The sequence below is a fragment of the Cavia porcellus genome, unplaced genomic scaffold, assembly GCF_034190915.1.
Source record: "Cavia porcellus strain 051 isolate PalLab524CR breed Dunkin Hartley unplaced genomic scaffold, mCavPor4.1 scaffold_9, whole genome shotgun sequence".
NCBI classification, from domain to species: domain Eukaryota; kingdom Metazoa; phylum Chordata; class Mammalia; order Rodentia; family Caviidae; genus Cavia; species Cavia porcellus.
This window is the reverse complement of record NW_026947492.1, coordinates 48,918,374-48,936,284: the sequence shown is the minus strand read 5'-3', so window position 1 is coordinate 48,936,284 and position 17,911 is coordinate 48,918,374. Positions and strand designations below refer to the sequence as shown.

The window sequence follows — 17,911 nt, the reverse complement described above, 5'->3', positions numbered from 1 at the left end:
ACTTTCTTCCCATTTTACATTATCTTGTACATTTTGGATCTTATTTCTCTTTCAATTTCTTAGACTAGGGGAACAATATAATGTTTTCCTCATACATGTCTGATTTATTTCACTTATGAGTATAATCTCAAGTTGCATCCTTTTACCTGTAAAAGTCTCAAATTTATCTTTCTTTATAACTGAGTAGTATGCTGCGTCTTTGTTATCCATTCCTCAGTTGATGTGCATTTGAATTGTTTCCAAGATTTATTTATTACATCATAGTATGATGTTTTTAGTTATTCTGAGCAAAGACAGAGTGAGAGATAGAGACAGACAGACAGGCACACACCACACACACACACACACACACACACACACACACAGAGAGAGAGAGAGAGAGAGAGAGAGAGACCTAAAGATAAGTAGAACAGATTAGAAGATGCAGACACAACAAACACAGTCAGCCAGCTTATCTTCAACAAAGTAGTCAAATACATTCACTAGAAAAAAGCATTTTTAATAAATGGTGCTGGAAAACTGGCTCTCTACATGATGAAGACTAAAACTAGACCTTTTTTATTTTGAGGCCAGACCTCATTAAGTTTCCAAGCTGATCAAGTTGAGCTTGAACTCGTGACTTTCCTTTCTCAGCCTCCCTGAGTACTGGGCCAAGGCAGTCTTTTCTGGTGGAATTTTCTCAGTACTTAGCACAAGGTTTTGCACATAGACATAATGAGCTTATTAAACTAAATTTGAATGGATCAATTTTATATCCATAAAGGATATTTGCATTTTAAAAGCCTTCTACAAAGAATGAAAGCTTAATGATTCCATAAATGTATATTTTGGAAATTTAAATGGAGAGTGTGTTTATATATATGGTTGAAGGTAGTAATTTTCCGTTACTTTTCCCAATTGCATTAAGTTCAAATGGACTCTTTCACATATTGACCTGTCTCTCCAGCCTCATCTTCATTCCTAGACTCTAATAAAACTATTGTCTTTGTTCAAATCGCCTATCTCCTATGCATTTGATAAATGGTCCCTTATCTCTAGAAACCCATTTCAAAATTAAGTTCCTCCAAGAAGCCCTCTCTGATTCTTTCAGGCACTCACCACTTCTTGTGGACTTCTATTGTTAGGGTGGAAAACATGTTACATTTGTATAATTATGAGGAAACAAAAACAAATATATACAGAATTTGAGGCTGTATTCAGTTTCAGATATCTAGTAGGGGTCTTGCAACATATCACAGAGACAGGGGAGAGTACTATAATCTGTAAAACATGAATTAAACATAGACTGAACCCAAAGCTCATAATATTTTCACTGTATCATACAGTTCCTAACAGATGAGTAAATGAATAAATAGAGATGTTAGAAAAGCATATTCTCATGAGCACATAGCTGGCTAAGACAAAATTCAATTTCACCAACTTCATCCATATTTTACAATAGATATATTGGATACATTAAGGTACCTTTGTTAAGATAGCTAATGCATGCAGCAAAGAATATACCACAATTTCAATGTAATCCTTTTGGAATCATGCCAAAGATCTATTGTAACTGAGCGTTTCACAATGCAGTTTCCCAATTCAGAACATCAGTGTGGAGTAAGCCTCATTATCTGACCTTTCCATTTAAACACATTCTGATCACATTTTCCTGGGTTATCATCCCCAAGGGTCAGAACTGGGAAATATAATATGCATAATACGTCTGCTGAGTCAGGTTAAGTGAATTTAAGTTAGGGGAATTATATTGTTAACATTACATGATGATTAACAGTTATCAGTCAAATAAGATCAGTTACCAGAGGACCAAAGAGAGTTTGGTAAGAAGTGAACTGCAAAAATCAGTACACTCCCAGCTCAATGTGTTTATAACCAACATGGGCAACTGCAAACAAGAGAGGAAAAGAAAGGCTCTCTAGGGAGATGGGAGAAGTCCTTCAGTGGTTCCCGTCCTTGATGAAAAAGGCTTATATGAAAAACAAGCTCAACTGCACTATCCTCCCACAGTGTGCACTTAACCCTTCTGCAATCACATGGGGTTAATCCACAAATATTGAGAGGTAGCTGAAGTTCAGGAGCAAAAAACTGATCTGGGATTTAGAAGCGATGAATTCTAGTTCTGACTTTGCCAATAAATGAGCCCTGTGACCTTGGTCTCTTTTCTTAAAGCTTGTGTTTCTCACCAATTAAAATAGAAGATTAGACATTTCAGTGTAAGATCCTTCTGACTCTAAACTGTAAAACTTCACCACTGAATATAAATACTTTTATATTAGGAAAAAGGCCTAGCATAAGAATATGTTAAAGACAAAGGAGTAAAATTGTTCTTACAATTTTCAAGTTAATTTATATGGTCCAAAAAGCCCTTTAGGATCAGGACTCCAATAATGCTGTGATATCAGATCTTCTTCCCAAACACTAACTCCTCCTCAGCCACCCATCTAACATACCAGACCAATTCCCACTTCAGAGACTTTGTACCTTTGTACCCTGTGTTCCTCCTACTTAGACTGTCTTTCTGGAACTACAGTGACCTATACTTGATTTCTCATTTCCTTCTAGTTTTAGTTTGAAATTCTTTTTCTCAATAAAGCATGCTGTGACTGTTAATCATAATTGTCAACTTGACCAGATTAAAAGATACCTAGCAGATAAGTAAAGCTCAGCTCTGAGTGAGTCGGTAGTGGTGATTCCAGAGATGTCTGGCAGGTAGGCCAGCACACTGAGCTGGGAGACCCATTCTGATTTTGGGTGGCACCATCCAAAAGGCTTGCAATTCAGATGGAAAGAAAGGGGAAGAAGGAGGGAATCATCTTGCATTTAAAAAGCTCCACTTTACTTAAGCAAGTGCTTCTTTGCTTCTGCCTTTGCCTATGACATCAAACTCCAGCTTTTCCCCTCTTCAAATGTACAATTTACACCAGTAACTCCTCAGGGGGTTCCAAGGTGTTCAGTCTCAGACTGGTGCTGCTTACTTGATCTCTCTTGTTCTGCATCTTCCAGCTCTGTTGTTTGAGCAGCTACTGAATACTCTCACTCTGAAGTATGCATATGGTCATGTTGGACTATTCCACCTCTGATCCTATATGCCCATCTAATATATTCCCTTGCATAATTATATATATATAATTATTATCCCCTTGCATAACTACGTACATTATAAATATATATATATATATATATATATATATATATATATATATATATTCTCAGAACCCTAAGCAATATACATGCCTTATCACCATTTTTACCAGTTCAACATTTCATCTGCTCCATCGCCTCTTTATTTTTTTCCTAAGCATTGATCATAATCCAGTTAATTATGTTCCTGTTAATTGTGTCTTCTCTAGTAGAAAATAAACCCAGTAAAAGGGTAAAGGGTGTTTTTGTTTTTGTCTGTTTCCTTGCATACTCCTAGGACCTAAAATAGTGTTTGGGATACAGTAAGCACCCAAGAAATATTTTTCAAATAAATGAAATAAGACCCTATGAGCCATCACTATCCCTCTAACTCAATATGCTCCAGACACACTGATATTCTCCTTCATTTATCATGTACACAAATCATATTCTACCTCCTGGTTTTCTACTCATACCTCTCTGTGCTTGGAAACTATTTCTAAAGATAATCTGTGTGTTACCATTTCTTGGCTATTGTGTGTAGTGCTACAATTAACATACAAGTATAGATTTCCCTTCAATATACTGACTTTATTTTCTCTTGTTTATTCCAAGTAGTGAGATCACTGATCATATGGTAGATCTGTTTTTAATTTTTTGAGGAAGCTGCCTACAGCCTTCCATTATTGTTGTACTAATTTGTATTTGCCCCGTTATGTACAAGGTGTCCCTCTTCTCCACGTTGTTTACAACACTTGTCATGGAAGTGAAGTGAGATCTCATTGTGGCTTTGATTTCATTGTCACTGATGATAGTGATACTAAACATCTTATATTCTTGATGGTTATTTTCATGACTTATTTTGAGAAATGTCTATGTAAGCCATTTGCCCAGTTTCACTGGGTTGCTTTTTTGATTATGAGTTCTTTATATAGCATAGACATTAATTCTTTGTTAGATCTATACTATAAAATAAAATTGTATGAAATATTGTGAAAATATTTATTTATAGCTTCCTTTGCTCTACAGAAACTTTTTATTTGATATCCTTTGTCTATCTTTGCTTCTGCTTCCTGTGTTTTAAGGATCTTATAAAAAACCTTTCCCATTTCAGTGTCCTCATGGATGCATCATCGTTTTGGCCCATCAACTGATGAATGGATACAGAAAATGTAATATATATATATATATATATATATATATATATATACATACATATTTAGAGTTAAATATTAAATATTCTTCCACAGTAAAAAGGAAGAAATCTTGTCATTTGTGACAACACGAACTGAACTGGAGGTCAGTGTTAATTGAAATAGTTCAGGCACAGAAAGACAAAAACCACATGACCTCATCCATATGTGGAATCTAAGAATGCTGATCTCAGAATTTGAGAGTAAGATGGTGGAACTCAGTGCTGGAGAGAATAGAACAAAAGAAAGGAGGGGAAATTTTGCCAATAGGTAGCAAGCTAGAGTTATTTGGGAGATATAAACCCTGGTATACTATTGTACAGTAGGTGATCATAAATAATGATATGTACTGTGTATTTCAAAAAAGCTAGATAAAAATATTTTACATATCTTTGTTACAAAGAAATAGCAAAAGTTTGAGGAGCTAAATATGCTTGCCTTCATTTGAACATTGTAAAATATGTAAATATATCTAAGGTTACATGAGACTCCATAAATATATATAAGTTTTATGTGTAACTAAAAATAAATTTTAAAAACACAAGGAGTTTCACATTTCTTTCTTGATCACTGTATTCAGATCTATATTCTAATATTGTCTTGTCCAAGAGGTCTTGTCAGATCTGACTCTTCATTTTTTTTTCACCCATTTTTTCCTTTATAACTATGGTATGGCTGTGCTGAAACTGAATCATTCAGGTCTCCTTTAAGAGATCTTTCCCAGGAAGACAGAACAAGATAGCTGACAATCCCAACTGTCTGGATCCACCTCTACATTTCCTGTGCCCATGGCTTCTCTGCACAACTCTCAGTATAGCAGGAGTAATACTACCAGACTATTTCTCATGCCTCAGGACTTTTCTCAAGCTGTTTGGATCTGGCACATGCATTGGATTAGTTCAAAATTTCTTAGGACTATGCTGCAGATTTAGATATTTTCCCCAAACCTCTTTCCTTCCCCCTTTTCCTGAAGCTTTTACAGGTATTTCCTCCAAAACATTTCAGTATCATATATTCCTGTCTTAATATTTGCTCCTTGGCATGCCTAACTAACAAAAATACTTACATTAGATATTTATTTGTTTAGTTTTAATTTTCCATCTCTCTTATCTTATAAAAGTATAGATTTAATCTATTATACTTACTATAGCTCTACAGTAGTATAGAATAGTGCTTGAAAAAACAAAATTTTGGGTAGAAAACTGTTATTGTCATATGTTGATTTCATTCATTTGTGAAAGAAAATACTGAGTTCCAATAAATTTTCAAATAAAAAGAAGCAGGGTTGGGGGTTTAGCTCAGCAGCATAAGTGCCTTCCTTGCAAGCGCATGGTCGTGAGTTCAATCCCCGGTACCGATAAAAAAAAAAAAATCCAAAATAAAAAGAAGTTATGAGGTGTGATTAAAAAACTATGGTGAATGTACCATCCATTGAAAAGGTAGACCCATGAAAACATTGATCCACTCTTATTCACCTTATTCACCACATGTGACACCATGCAACTTCTGATTCTTCTCCAAAGTCAAAATGACCATGAAAGGAAAATGTTTTGAATCAGTTCAGAACATCATGGCAGCCAGAACAACACAACTAAGACACTCATGAAAGCGGACTGTTTCAGAAAATGGCAAAAATGATAGGATAAGTGTCTTAGAAGGATAGGGGAGTATTTTGAGGAGAATTAATGCCATGATTTCTCAACGGTGAATACTTATATATCTGGATCACACTGAAAGTACTCTATAGATAAAGTGTCTGGTGGGGGAGATAAATATTTCAGCAAGTACTATAATTATAATATACAATATCAAAGTCTTATTAAAAGTATTCACAATTTATACAGCACAACTAACTCTGCATAAAAGATGTGAAGATGTGAATTCTAAACATGTTTAAGCTAAAGTATTTTGAATGTCTCATGAATTATACAAAGTATAATTAAATCTCAAGATCAAGTTACCGTGTGTTAGCCCTTAATAACCTCGGAAGCAGGTGTTCTTTGGGAAGATTTTTTCCAAGCATGTAAAATAAAAGCCATTTCTTATTGTATAAAGTACTCTATTCAATATTACACTCACTAGGTACCAAATGGAAAGCAAGTGGTTTTTGAAAAATATAACTCCATGCCCTAGGAAAACAATCTGTGAGACAGAGATACTGTTGAACCTTTTGTATTTACACTTACAAAAATATTACAGCTCAAATGCCACCTAACTACAAATATTTTTTTATGATTCTGTCAGGACAAGGCCAGTTTCCTCCTTTATATACTGTCAAACACCCCTTACTTCTCCTTTTTGGCATTTACAAGAAGTATAATTTGTCATTTTTAGATATCTGATTAGTAGATAATAAAGTCCCTGAGAAATACCTATTATGTTGACTGCTATATCCCCACCACGTGGCATAGAGTAAAGTCTTAATTCATATTATTTCTTGAATAGTTATATGGAAGAGAGGATGAGTAAATTAACAATGAACAAATAAATTAATAACAGTTTTTCCTTTATCCAACCACAAGAAGTATCTCTTAGCTAAATTTCCATTACATCTTACCCATAGTTCTCCACCTCCCTTCATGCAACTAGTCATACGTGATATATATGTGAGAGCTTTACAGATAAAGATGAGCAGCATAGTCCCACCTTGTCATAAAGCAGTATGCCAAACTTTGAATTCAGTTTTTCCAAGACCAGTGAGTCAGCCCTTAGTTGTTCACTTGAGATTTGAAAGTAATAAGGAATGGCACTCTGCTGTCCACTCCAGAAAAATGGTCACCTTTACTGCTCCTAATCACTTTAAGAGAAATTCTTTACTTTCCAGTTTTGAAAAGCTCAAGCCACAGTAGTCGTTGCTTGAGCATCAGATTTATATCCAAGGACAAGGAAATTTAACTCCTTTGCTGAAAGTAATCAACTTAAATCTCTAACCACAGAGCAGGGATACAACTTTAAACAAATGAAGAAAAAATGAAATGGTCAGAAAAGCCCAGCAATACAACTTGCAGGAATAATTTAAGGCAACAGTCTTGCTCTTAAAACAGTCTTGGCAAACAGATCATCTGGGTCTGATGCCATAGGGAGGTGGTTTGGAAGTCTAGGAGGAGAGAATGGTCTTAGGTAGAGTAACAAAAGCATTTCTTTTTTTTTTTTTTTTTTTTTTTTTTGTCCTTTTCGTTTTTATTGGTACCAGGGATCGAACTCACAATCGCACACTTGCAAGGAAGGTGCTTATGCCTCAGCTAAATCCCCAGCCCCAACAAAAGCATTTCAAACAATAGGATTTTCTCAAGCAGGAGGACAGTACAACAAAAAAAATTCTAATAATTGCTACTGTCAATCAATCCTTGTGGTTAGGGATCATCGTTATCATGAATTTATATAAAGCAGAAAAATGAACAAAAACAAAAAAAAATAGGGAAGAGCACCATGCATAAAGGGATGAGGAAGAAAATGGACAAGGGCTAGGGAAAAGGGGAGAATGTTGACTAAACAGTTCTCTAGATCTATAGATTACAGTTTATAGAGTTATGAACGTGAATTTGGATTTGTATATATACATAGGGTCATTCTCTACATACATTCTTTACGAGAAGATATGAAAGTAAAGAACAATGGAAAGAAAATGGATTTTGAGTAAAAACTGTTCCCACAGTCTGAGTCCCATTTATATCTTTCCCATCACAACTGATTTGCTGATCATTGAGGACTCAATGTACTGACTTACCGAAAAATAACCACCGATATTAACACAAGTGTAGAGCGGATAAACAAGTCTCTGGTTAGTAATTCAATCTAATTTTCAGCAATCAGAGCTGAAGGGATAACAGAAAACAACACTCCAGCATTTCACTCAAAAAAGAAATTCATAGCAGGGACTAGGGGTGCAGTGCAGTGATGCTTGCATGTGCTTAGCAAATGAAAGACTCTGGGATCAATTCCCACAACAACAAAAATTCCAAGCACTGTCACCTTTAAGACTTTTGAGGAATATGTATGAAAACTCCTGAGAAGTTAATATTTCAGAGCTATGTAGCTCTGATTTATATGTCTTATTTCGATGTCCAGTGAGAGAAGTTTAACACTGGATCTTCCTAAAAGTAAGATGAAAAATACTACTGTCCTTTACAAAATATGAGTTTGTAAGCTTTGTTACAAGTATATAGATTTCTGATTTTACTTTATTTTTTTTCTGCTGGATAATATTTGATAGAAGCTCACAGGTGGGAAATCAAGAAAGGAAGAAATGTTAGGAGTTGACAGAAAATTTACAAAAGTTTCTTCAGAGGAAAGATAACTACACACCTTTAGAGGCCCTAAGAGTTTACATTCCCACCATAAAAGGAGATTGAGAGTGGGTGAGAAGTTCAGGGGAAGATTACTGTGGGCTGGGGTGAGACACTTCACTTTGCCTGAGGGCTTGATTTATTTTTTTCTTAAGTATCCAAGTATATCTCAACCTCTCAAATGGGAAGACAAAATCTGCATCCTAGTCACTTAATCTGAATTTCTTCAATGTAGTTTAGTTCCAGGATTCTTGTAGATTCCAAGCTAAGCTAAAATTACACCGTCCACTTGCTGACATGCCTCCTTGTGACTCTTACAATAGCTGAATATGGAAATATCCTAACTTTGCAGTCTTTAAATGTTGCCCTCTACTTTCGACTCTCGCTATCTTTTTAGCTCAAGTGTTTTTTTCAGCTCTGACCTTGACTCTTGGATCAGCCTCCTGGCTCTTGTTATTTCTTCCAGTCTTGGCCACTTAACCCTTTCTTGGTATTATTTCAAACTTAACAATCTCAAAGTTGATAAACTTATTCCTACCACACTCTGTAAAAGTCTTTCAAAATTTGTCAACAGCATAAGAAATAAGCTTGAAATTCTTCCACTCCCTAGGCAATTCCTCACACAGAAATCCTCATCTATCCTAGCCAGTACCAACATATATGCCACTGTGGCATGACAACTACACAAACCTGATTGATATTTCCTCACCTGACACTGTTTTTAAACCTTTTTTCTGGGCCCACAATGCCCTCCCATAATTATTTACTTCTTATGACATCTGCTTTCGCTCTCCATCTGAACCTTGCTTTAATCTTAAAATTTCCTGTAGTAGTATACAAGACTCTTAGCTACAGGTGACAACACATGGCTTCAATTTTGGTTGAATATAACTTTATGAATTAGGAAAAGTTTTCTTTTTTATGCAACAGTAGAAAATACTCACTTTCTAAGAGACCTGTGTTTAAGGTTTTTCTATTTCCTTGGCTGATTTGAATAGTAAATCTCTTGTTTAAAAAATAAGGCAGAGAGAGACAGACAGACAGAGACAGAGACAGAGACAGAGACAGAGACAGAGACAGAGACAGAGTCAGAGACAGAGAGTGCTTTGGTAAGACAAATTGTTCTATAACTGTTTTACAATGAGAATTTATTCAAGTCAGATCTAGCCCTAAATATCAATTCCCTGTGCATTTGTATTCTGATGGACCTATCACAGTGACCTATTTTCATACCAGAAATTGAGTTAAGAATGTGATTGTTTTTGGAAGAATTTAAATAAAATTTTCAAGGATGGTATTAAGGAGAAATGAATAGCTCAAACATTATTTTCTGTAACACAGACACATAGCACAAGCCTGCTGAAACACATATATATTTTTAGAATATTTTTGACCATGTTTCATCTTTAAATTTTGTATATGTAAAAATCACAGACCAGTTCCATCTTTATACTAGCTTTTATGAATGCTTACTGATTTTGTTTTTTACTGGTAGTTACTAATGAAACTGTCTAAATCGTAAATATTTCCTGAATTCTGTGAGGCTTAGAATGTAGCATAGTATGAAGGCTCCGAGTTCAGTCCCTAGTACTATAGGGGAAAAAAAAAAACTTATATAAAAACATGTTCTATATGCTGAAGTTCAAAGTATGCGACTGCCTAATATGCCACTTTTGCATAAGGAATATTTTTACTGAAGGCAATTAAGAAAAAGCATACAAAGAATCAGCTGCCTGTCCTCATCTTCTCTACCTGGATGAATAGGATAATATTTAATCACAGGCAAAACTCTAGACTCTTAACTCAAAGACACAGTGGGATAACCTAAAACAAATCTTAGCTGCCATTATTTTTTCAAACCTTCCCACAATTTGCAGTATTAAAAAGCCTAAAGTTCTTTGGATTTGTCTTGTCACTTCTTTACAAATACTCTATTATTTATTAAGATGCTGTATAAGCCCAAATTCCTATCACCCCGTTGAATAAGTCATCATGCAGTTCTGTGTGGATTTGCAGTGCGTGTGCTCATAAATTTGTTTTTTCTCTCCATAATTTGTCCTTTATCAGTCTAATTTCCAGGAATCTAATTTCAATGAATCTAGGATGGTTGAGATAATTTTTATTTCTCCACAGTTTCAGACTTAAAATATAAACGTACACCACACAGTGGCATTCTTAAGGTTCCTAGAATCTAATTGAGGACAATTAAACAGATAACTATAATATAAAATAATTTGGAGGTTAAAATGCATTTTAATTAGAATTTTAAAAACAAAAAGACAGTGGTATAACAGAAGACCAGAAAACTAGCTAGTCTTGGCCCTTTCTGATTTAATGTTCCTAGATATTTTTAGCAAAGACACTTTGTTATGCAAAAAGTATTTGCATTGACTCCCACCTTAAAACAGAACAAGACTTTCTATAAACAAATCTCCCTCCTCCCTTATCTTTTTTCCAAATCATCTAAGTACCAAAGTCAAAATAATCTTGGAATCCAAATTAGCTCTGAACTACCAGTAGATTGGTGGGAACTTTTCTTACCCTATCTTACAACCTTCTTATCACCTAGGCTATTGCAATGCATTCCTATTGCACAGTACTATAATTACAACCACTCCAGCAAGGAAGTACAGCCGCTATGGCCACTTCCCACATCACACCATGTTGTCTCCTGCTTCTGTCCTGCTACACACACTTTCCTCTACCTGCAGTGCTGTTCCTCTCCTGTCCATTTCGCTTATTCAAAAGTTATCTCTTTTAAAAAGCTTTTCCTGATATGCTTCACCTCCAGGCCACAATGTCTGCTCCATTTCTGTGTTCTCTAAGGTTACTTCTCTCATACTTCTGTTACAATAGTTTCCTATTACTTTACAGTCTCTGGCACTAGGCTACGAGCTCCCTGAGGACAGGAGAACTGGGTCATTTATCACAATCTAGTGCCTAACATACTGTCTGCTCCTCAAAAAATATTTGCACAGTGAATTGATGACAAAATATAAGAGTGTGTATTAATTTTCTAGGACTATCACAAAAAATCCCCCCAAAACTCTGAGGCTTAGAATAAAACAAATAGTTCTGAAAGCTAGGAATCTAATATCAGGATTTTAGCATGGCTGTGTTCTCTGAAGGTTCTAGAAAAAGATCCTTGCCTCTTCCTAGCTTCTTACGGTTGCCAGAACTCCAGGTATTCCTTTGGTTTTATATCTATCATTTTTGTAGTCTCTGTTGTCACATGGTTTTCTCTTTGTGTTTCTATCTACATTTCACTATTGTGATTCATAGAAACTGAAAGGATTTTGCCCTAAAGGGGACACTGCAGCAGGTGGGAGGCTGGGAGGTGGAAGGTCACCTTCCCCACCCCTAAGCATTTTACCTGTGGCGGGAAATAAATTCCAATGAGCTACTTGTGCATCAGTAATGCCCCTTAGGCTCCACCCAAACCTAAGCAATGTGTGTGCCCCCACACCACGTGTCCCGCAGAGAGAATGCCAGACCTCAGTGGTGGGGGGCGGTTCTCTCTCCGCATTCTTAAAACAAAGGCCACTTTACTTTATATTCTGTCTTCTAACGGTGCTGAAAACTCTTTCATAAACCATTGGGTTAGACCACTGTAATCTAGTATAAATTTATTTTAACTGTTACCTATGCAAAGACCTTGCTCCCTATTAAGCTTATAGTCACAGCCTCTGCATGTACCTAAATTTTGGGGGAATAGAATTCAACCTAGTACACCCAGTTATATCTGGAGAGAGAAGACTGTCCTGAACGTTCTCATTTGGGCCATAGTTCCTAAGCAACCTACCCAACCACATTTCATTTAGCATCCAGCTCACTACCTTATTTATGAAAAGAAATTTCTTACAGTCAATTACAACTTTTTTTATTTTAACTGACAAGTTCGTTCACTTATTCACTGAATATTTTCTAAGTACTTACAAGATATCAGGCACTGTTCTACATGCAAGGGATATAGGAATAAATAAAGCACACAAAATCTTCACCCTCATGAAGTTTACCTTCCAGAGAAAAGGGAAAACAGACAATAAATAAAGAAGTAAAACTTTGAGCAGAATAACAAATGTAAGTGCAATGAAAAAATCACTGAACAGGAAATGGAGAAAAGAAAGTTGAGTGGGGCTGAAGATATACCATTACTGTGAGTGACTAAAGCAAACCTCACTGAGGTGCTATTTAAACCCTTAATGGGGAAAGGAATGTTGCCTGGTGTCTTGGTTACCTTTCTCTCACTGCTGAGACAAAATATCTGATGCCCAAAACTAGAGAAGGAAAGGTTTATTTGGCTCATAATTGTGAAGGCTTTAGTCTGCAATCATCTGCTCCAAGGCAGGGTGGCATGGCTGAGGGGCAACTGTTCATGGTGGCAGAAAACAGAAAAACAAGAGCAAAAGAGGGGAAAGCAAGCCTGTTTTCTTCCCTTATATTGTAAGCAGGCTACCTACCCTAGGGTGGGTATAGCACTCATACCATCTTCATGCCCTCTTGTACAGGCTAATGATATTTACAAAGTAAGGACTAAAGCCCCCTGCTGAATCACTTAGTTAATCTTCTGATGTTCTACAAGTGACACAATAAATCAATCATAACCCCTGGTAATACTGGGAAGAATACCATTCTAGGTAGTAAAAACAGCAAACAGAAAGCCACAGAATAGTAGTGTGCTTGGGGTTAGACATGTATTGAGGAAGTCAACATGACAATATGGAGAAAAAGCAGAAGAAATGAGGTGTGAGGTGTACTGGTGCCTAACATGGAAATCAGAATGCCTTTCCTTTCATCCCACCAACCTAGCGGCCACTGTAAAACACTCTAATCTTAGTTGCTACAGAAGAAATACTTTGAGTTACTGCAAAAACAAGTTTCTCCACATTACACTGAAAAAAGAAACAATTTTACTTTATAAGACTCAAAATGGTATGCTCATTAAACATACAAATTCAAATAATTTTAATGTCTTTTATTTATCCATCTTATTATTAGGAAATTAAAATCAATGTCTACATCATATTATAATAAACCTTTATTTTTAGGAAAGTAATAGCTAATTTTTAAAATTACTTTTTAGATTTTAACATAGTATCTACTGATCTGATACAAGTTTATGCTTGAAATGTGAGTTACTACAATTTTCCTAGTCAAAATTATTCTCAAACTGTTTTCCTCAAACAAACAAACAAACAAAAAAAAAAAAAAAAAAAAAAAAAAAGAAAGAAAAATATCCTCTAATTCCTTTTAGTCCTTTCTAAATTTTTGGCATACAGTTTAGGTTCTTATTTGGTGCCACCTTATGGGTGAAATTTATAGAAAATTGCCTACCTCACAAAAAGTTAAAATTTACTTCTAAAATCTCATTGAAACCAAGTATTAGACACCTAGAAACATGCACATATGTACACACTTTTTTCAATTAATATTGCTCTGTAGACTTTAGTAACTTACATTTTATGAACTTTTCAATGATAATTTTTAAGAGAACAATGCTAAAATCGCATGTCTCATTTAACCCTTACCTCATCACTTTGGGAAAGGAAATATTTTTGAGACATGGTCTCACTAGTAGTTAAGGGTGGCCTCAATCTGTGCCAATACCGTTGCTTCAGTCTCCTAAATGCAGAGACTACAGGTATGCACCACCATACCCAGTTTAAGAGCGGAATTCTAATTTCCGTTTTTTAGGTGACGAAACTGAGAGCCAAAGGAAGTTGCTATTTCTCCAAGGTTTTATCTAATACCAGAACATAATTCAAGACATTTATACCTGACTCGAAAATCTTTGCTCTGAAACTCAGCCCTAGTGTCCACTTCATATTATTATCTCTTGTGATTCATCCAACAAGTCAATGAGCTACACATCATTTCACAAATATTCAGAACACATTTTCAAAGAGGCTAAATAACATATTCTAAGCCACAGAGCTATTTATTGTTAGATTATTCATTTTTCAAATATTTGGACCACCTACCTCTGCTAAGTCTTCTAGAACTTACTGAGTGTAAAGTTTCAAAATAATATCCTACATTTATTAAGCTCTTATTGTGGGCCAATTCTGATTCTAAATATTTTATTGATGTACTTTTATTTAATAAGCATAAAACCTTATCAAACAATTCTTTTGATAAGGAAATGGGTGCCAAAGACAAATATCCACAGATTGTAAGAACTAATGTGGAGAGCCAAAGCTCTCTCTGTGAGTCAGGGACGTTCGTGGACTGCAGAGAGAGAGAATCAGGCCTCACCAGGACATGATCTCTGCTTGGAAACCACAGCATTTTCACAGTTTTGTTGGGTTGGTTTTATTCTCTTTTGTTTGTTTGACTATATTAAATGCGATGACAGGAACAGCTATTTAAAAGATAGCAAGACTTTACAGTAGCCATTTTGGATTTACTGTTGGCTTATTTTGAAGTCCTTTATTCCATTCATTGTTTTATTTTTGTTGCTTCTATTCTATCTTGTTCTATTTGATTTTTAGTATGTCCTCAGGTATCTGCGGCTATTTTGAAGACAACAAAAGGCATTTTGGTAACTACTATTGATTTCATAATTATCATAATTCATATTATCGATTTCATTGATTTATTTTATTTTCTTGGTATTATCTCTTTAAAATAAAAAAGAACTAATGTCAAGTCTTGAACCCAAGTAATTATGATGTATTTCTTCTGCAGACAGAAAAATAATCAAACAAATATAACATATAACTAAAATTATAGTATATATTAAATGTTGAATTTTTCATTTTTTCAATGTACCCCAATGCCTCCTAAGACTGTTTTTCCCAGCTGATCCTACAGGTACTATCTCCAAGGTCCTAATAATCAGCTAACAGGAGTGGCAAATTAGCTTGGAGCTGACACAAACACTGGCAAATACCAGCTGCCTCATTCCCCTTCTTTTGCCCAATATCTTGTAAGAACCTTGGACCCACAGAACCAGTGAGCTGGAAAAGTAATCATCCAAATCTAGAAACTGAAGAAGAAATAGTAAGGAAGTCAAGAGGACAAGGAAGGCAGAACAACTGAGGGTGTCAAATAAAACCAGCAATAAGAAAGGAGTTTTGAGCCCCTCCCAGAGCTTTTCCACCTTGCTTGAGCACAGGAAGAATCCAGGTCAACACTTGGGAGGAGAGCAGCCCCTCCCACCACCTCTCAGCCTCTTGGAACTCTGGGAAATGTGGGTGAACACTGAGGAGACCAAGAGCCCTTCCCAAAGCCTATCTACCACTAGGACCTAGGTGAACCACACTAGAAGGCCCAAAGAACAGCCTTGTCCTTTGCTAATGCCATGACTGAGGGGAACTGCATGGGAAGGCCCAGAGAACAGAGGATACACCAGCTACACAGAAGCGTCCCCACAAAGGTACATAGGATGGACAGGTGACACTAGAGACGTGAAAAGTTTAAAGCAACAATAACAGTATGAGCCAACAGGTGACTGAGGCCTCTGTGGGACCAGTAACCAACTTGGGAAGAACCCCAGGACTCCATAACTGGCCATTTTCTCTCAATTTATTTTATACTTTCTCATTTTTTAATGTTTTTTCCTTTTTTATCTTCCTTTTCTTTTCTTCTTCTTCTTCTTCTTCTTCTTCTTCTTCTTCTTCTTCTTCTTCTTCTTCTTCTTCTTCTTCTTCTTCTTCTCTCTCTCTTTCTTCTCTCTTCTCCTCTCACCTCCCCTTCTCTTCTTCTTCTTCTTCCTCCTCCTCCTTCTTTCTCTCTCTCCCTCACTTTCTCTCTCTCCCTCTCCTTCACTTTTTCCCTCTCCCTCTCCCTCTCTTTCTTCCCTCTGCTAAACTGCTGAGGATAACTCCAGCCACAGAAAGCTAATCACAACTCCCAAACTCAGTTACCAAATTCAGTTAATCCTTCAAATACTTTTCCATACATTCCATTCTATCCCTTTTCTGGTTTCCCAAATTTTTAGGATCATCCTTTGTCCTGTAGCCTTGCTTCTTATTCCCTTCTAGTTATCTTTGTTTTATACATGATCCTCCCTAAATTGTCTGGCTACATGCTAAAACCACTGTACCATGGGAAACACTTTGTATACAAACTCCTAATTTATGATCAGTTCTATTACTATGATCAGTTCTATTATTCTGTTCCTATAGACTAAAGTACAAAATAATAATTACCACAGTTTGTCAATTTCTAAATTGTGCTTGATATTACTATTATTGCTAATTTTACTATTTTAACTAGGATGTTATATATATATTGTAATCAGTTGTTCTCCCTTCTGTAACAATACTGGGATACTCTGGGCTAACAGCCTCACCAAAGCCCTACACCAAAAGACTGGGAACTGAGCCAAACAGATACCAGCATCCCACCCTTAATTAATTGGGACAATAGTATCAGGTGGCAGACACAAACCAAATATCTCCTACATAAGGAAGATATCCTTGAAAAACAGACCTCCTTGAGAGGCTTTGATACCAGTGATAAAAAAAGAAAGAAGCTTTTCTTGTTATTAACTTGAATAATAATATCAGAATCTATTACTTATAAAGTATAAGCTATTAGAAGTAACTCAAGAATTACTTACAATTTTCAAGGAAAAAAAGAATAAAGGGCACTATCATAAGAATCCCCAATGTTAAAATGCAGGAAGAATCTAAAGAATCCTCTTTGCTGGAGGAAAAGAGGAGATGGCAGTGATAATAAATCAAAAATAAACAACATGATTAGAATATACGAGAAATAGTACACACCCTCACTAAAAGATCTGGATCATGTTATTATGGCCGTCAAGAAAGTTTAGAAAAAAGTCATAATACTAATTTTAAAAGTTGGGGTTGGGGCAGAAGTGAGAATAAGAGACTTACCCAAACACCGAGCCATGCCAATTAATATTCCACATAAAATGAATGTTCACAAAACTAATTCAACACAAATCTCTCAGTTATCCGTGCCACTGGATAGTATACAGGGGTTAGGAACAGGATTATGCGATAGACTGCTTGGATCTGAAACTCAGTTCCACCATATAAAGAATAACCATAAAGAGTAACCATGACAAATCTCTGTAATTTTTGTAATTCAGTTCCTGTATCTTCAAAGTCAAAACTATTGTGTTACCTAACAACTCTTTTGAGAAGATTAAATAAATTAACCTATACATATTGAATAGTTCTTTATGCAATGAGTTATATCAGTGTTTGAAAATCAAACCTTGGGTTTCTAGAGTTATGCTATAATTCATGAAGGACAAAATACTGATGGCAGCCAGTGGTGTGGGATGGGAGTGTTAAAAAACAAAAGGGAATAATTTTTGAGCCCATGATAAAAGTA

The 17,911-nt window shown here is 35.7% G+C and overlaps 1 protein-coding gene across 7 annotated transcripts in view; it reads right to left on the bottom strand.

Moving 5' to 3' along the window:
- Positions 1 to 17,911, bottom strand: part of Dlg2 (discs large MAGUK scaffold protein 2) — a 1,893,126-nt gene that overhangs the window by 1,517,737 nt on the left and 357,478 nt on the right. The window lies entirely within an intron of this gene.